Below are 4,591 nucleotides of genomic sequence, written 5' to 3'. Positions count from 1 at the left end.
TTATTAAGATCAGAGGTTTCAACTGTCATGTGGACAGGCTAACCATAATTGTTGTGGGTGCCATTAAAATGACAACGAAAACAAAAAAAAAATAAAAAACAAAACAACTAAATCATAGTAAACAAACTAAATTATGAAAATATTTAATAACAAATATTGCAGGTGATTTTCATGCATATTCCTTGATATGCTTGATATGACTAATCAATGTTTTAGTTTAAAAATGGTTTCTCTAAGTACTTGATACTACTTATGTCACTACCTCCATATGATGGATTTAGTTTTGTTTGACAGGTTTGTTTTCTATAATGAAACACCAACCTATTAGAGGATAGTCGATGCGTCAATGTTTTATATATAGAAATATATATTGCACAAAAATAAACTGAAAAGAAGAATATGACTTTATTACTAAAGATTTATGTTTTATATTTAAAATGAAATAAATACTCATAACATAAAAATATATAGAGGAAGGTAGAGAAAAGAGAAATAAAAATTTCTATATATCTCCAAATCAGATACAAACACTGTCAACAACTTTGTGCATTTCCATATTTCTATTATTTTGTCAATGTACTGATGTATATATTATACATATATACATATTATACATATATATACATATTTCTAATTATTATTTTATTATACTTTAAAGATGGTATGTCCATTTATTTTAATCTAGATAGTTGTAAAATATATACCAGACAATGGTAGTCTTATGAAAGAGATAAGATGCATGTGCCTTAAAAATAATGACCTTTAAAGTCTAGTCAAGATAGTGGAGTAGGTAAATGCTGTGCTTGCCTCCTCCCATGACCACATTAGAATTACAACTAAATTATAAAATAATCAACCTGGAGAACCGTTTGAAGACTAGCTGAACAGAACTCTATAACTGAGGATATAAAGAAGAGGCCACACTGAGAACTCCTATAACTGAGGATATAAAGAAGAGGCCACACTGAAGCTGGTATGAGGGGAAGAGACACAAAACAAGCTGGCCCTGCTCCCATGTGTGGTGATTGAACATAAGAAGGAAAATCTCAGCTGTGGAGTCCCCTTGGGGAAGCCAGGGATCTCAGACCCACACTAGGCTCACAAGCCCAAGGTTCCCATGCCAGGAAGAAAAATTCCCACAAAATTTGGCTATAAAAATCAGTGGGGATTCCAACTATCCAAATGATGGAAACCCAGATGTCTACTTAAGGGCCCATGCACAGATTCACTCACTCACAGGCAAGCATCCTGGGCTCTGGCAGAAAAACAGAAGCTTGGAAAGTACCAGAGAAATACAGGGGAAGACAGCTGTTTGACTTCAGGATGAGGGCTAGAGGATCAGCCTCCATTATCCCTTATGTTAAGCCCTCTCCAGACAGGGCCAAATCTAAATCTGCATTGGCATGGTGAGATCTATTCTCTCTACCCTAGTGACTCACTGGGACTTCATTCCACCCAACTCAAGAACTGTCAGAGGTGTATTCGTGCCTAGGCAATCAGTCCACCCCACCTTCTGAGCAGGAGGTTCTTTCATCAACAATCAACAGCCATCTGTTGCAGGCAACCAGCCCCAGCCCAAGCTGCAGTATTTCTTAAGTAAATCTCTGGGGTCTGCAAGTCTGAGGAAGGTAGCAGCTAACCTCAGTGTGATCTTTTGTGAGTGGCCACAGGCTCAGCACTGGCATGAAATCTGAATCTGCACTAACCTGGGGGACATTACTAGCCACAACTCGTTGAATTCCTGGGACTCCCCACCTAACTCAACTTTCATATCGTCTGAGGTTCTACCATTTGCAGAGCCGATGGGCAACTAGGAAGCAGTCTCAGGCCTTGCTGTGCCATAAGTCTTTAGCTAAGCTGTCCCAGTTCCAGTACTAGTAGCAGCCTGTCTCATTTCACAGTATGGGCTCTTTCATGTGCTTCCAGGTCCAGCAGAGGCAGAGACCAACTGCAGATCACTGGCCCCGGGCCAGTCGCTGGCAGCTGCTAACCTTAGCTTAGCTGGGAGCCCTTCTCAAGGAGCCTCAAAACCAACACACCGAAGGTAGCGTAAGACCACAATAGACCACACCTGATTAGCACCACAAGCTGCACACCCAAAGGGTGGTCTCAACAGGTACATGAGCTCACTGGGGTGCATCTCACTCCATGGACTCAATCCCATACAGCAGCTCATACTCTGTGGGCGTGGCCAAAACTCGCTGCCAAGCAACCTGATAATCAATCCCACTCACTGATTCCCAACAGCAATCAAGATATAACTACAATAGAAGAGCACACACAATCCATACAAGGGACACTTCTGGAGCAGACAGTATAGGTGATCAGGGAGATTGGGCCACTGGGCCACATAGGGCACCTATTATATAAGGCCATTCTACTAAAATCAGAAGACATGGCAGCCCTGCCTAATACATAGAAACAAACACAGAGGGGCAACCAAAAAAAAAAAAAAGAAAAGAAATAGGTTCTGAATGAAAAAAAAAAAACAAACAGAAGTAAACTCCAGAAAAAAAACTAAATGAAATGAAGGGAACCTGTCAGATAAAGAGTTTAAAGCACTGGTTATAAGGATGCCCAGTGAAGTTAGGGGAAGAAAGATGATCTCAGTGAGAATTTCAACAAAGAGATAGTTAGCATAGAAAGGAACATAGAAACCTTAAAAAAGAACTAGTCAGAAATGAAGAATATAATAACTGCAATGAAGAATACACTAGAAAGAATCAACAGTAGATTAGATGAAACAGAAGACCAAGTCAGTGATTTGGAAGACAAGGTTGCAGAAAACACCCAATGGGAACAGCAAAAATAAAAAATAAAAAGCCCCAAATTATGAAAGATTAAGGGATATTTGGGATGACATCAAGTATAACAACATTTGCATCATCGGGGTACCAGAAGGAGAAAAGAGAAAGCAAGGGACTGATAATTTATTTGAAGAAATAATGACAGAAAACTTTCCTGACCTGGTGAAGGAAATAGACATACAAGTCAAGGCAGCTCAAAGAGTCCCAAATAAGATGAACTCAAATAGGCCTATACCAAGACACATCATAATTAAAATGAAAAAGTTTAAAGACAAGAGAGAATCCTAAAAGCAGCAAGAGAAAGTGCACAGAAAACAGTTTTCAAGACAGCACATGTTAAGCCGCAAAACAAGTCTCAATAAATTTAAGAAGGTTGAAATCATATCATGGTTTTCTGGTAACCACATGGTATGAAAATAGAAATCAATTACAAGAAAAAAACTGAAAAATACATAAACTCATGAAGGCTACATAACATGCTAATAAACAACTAATGAGTTAATAATGAGATCAAGAAAGAAATCAAAAGATACCTTGAGACAAATAAAAATGAAAACACAGCTACTCAAAATCTTTGAGACACAGTGAAAGCAGTCCTGAGAAGGAAATTCATAGCAATACAGACCTACCTCAAGAATAACAATAACAATAACAACAACAACAACAAAATTATATATATATATATATATATATAATCTCGAATAAACAATCTAACCTTACAGTTAAAGGAACTAAATAAAGAACAGCAAATGGGTCTAAATAGAGTAGAAGGAAGGAAATAATAAAGATTGTAGAGGAAATAAACAAAATAGAGTCTAAAAAAATTAAAAAGAGTCTATGGCCATGCCACCCTGAACAAGCCTGATCCCGTCTGATCTTGGAAGCTAAGCAAGGTCAGGCCTGGTTAGTACTTGAATGGGAGACCACCTAGGAAGACCAGGTGCTATAGGCATCAAAAATAAGGGATTGTAAGCTGACAAGGTCCTTGCAATCTGTGGACAAAAAATACATAATTAGGAGTAAGGTGACTAGCAGGCAGACAGAAGAAGAAGAGTGAAACCCTTATTAAGAACAGAGCAATATAAACTTAAATAATAAGGAGAAATTTGCTATTGTAAGATACTAATGAGCATTCAGCTACATAAGGACAAGTTGAGATAACAATGACAGAAAAGGAGAGGATTCAAAGAACCAAATGTGCAAAGAGGAATGGAGATAAGGCACAGACAGAAGAATATGGACTACTATATATATGTAACTATACTCTACATATTAATAATGGTAACCATACAGCAAATTTCAGAACTCAAGTATGTAACATAAAACAAAAAGGACCAGAAGAAAAATCCACAAAGCCAAACAAACAAAAATCAATAAATAAATAAATAAATAAATAAATAAATAACTGATATCTCTAATAAAAAAACAAAAATCCTCAAAAAAAATTAGCAAACCAAAATCAGTAATATGTTGACAAGGTTATACACCATTGTCAAGTAAAATTTATTCCTGATATTCAAGGTAGATCAATATCCTCAAATAAATGTGATATACCACATTTAAAAATTGAAAGGTTAAAATCATATGATGATATTAATAGATGTAGAAAAAGTGTTTGACAAAATTCAGCATTCATTTATGATAAAAACTCCTGACAACGTGAGAAGAGAGAAAACATACATCAACGTAATAAAAGCTATATATGACAAACCCAGAGTTAACATCATACTCAATGGGGAAAAGCTAAAAGCATTTTTCTTAAGATCAGGAATGAAACAAAGATG

The 4,591-nt window shown here is 36.7% G+C and overlaps 1 pseudogene; it reads left to right on the top strand.

The window, feature by feature from the left end:
• The first annotated feature begins 3,640 nt into the window (after window positions 1-3,640).
• Window positions 3,641-3,759, top strand: LOC112474533 (annotated as a pseudogene).
• Window positions 3,760-4,591: the final 832 nt, after the last annotated feature.

The sequence above is a fragment of the Pteropus alecto genome, unplaced genomic scaffold (genome assembly GCF_000325575.1).
Source record: "Pteropus alecto unplaced genomic scaffold, ASM32557v1 scaffold239, whole genome shotgun sequence".
Classification (NCBI taxonomy): Eukaryota; Metazoa; Chordata; class Mammalia; order Chiroptera; family Pteropodidae; genus Pteropus; species Pteropus alecto.
Note: the sequence above shows the minus strand (reverse complement) of the source record. Positions and strands in the feature narration are given on the sequence as shown.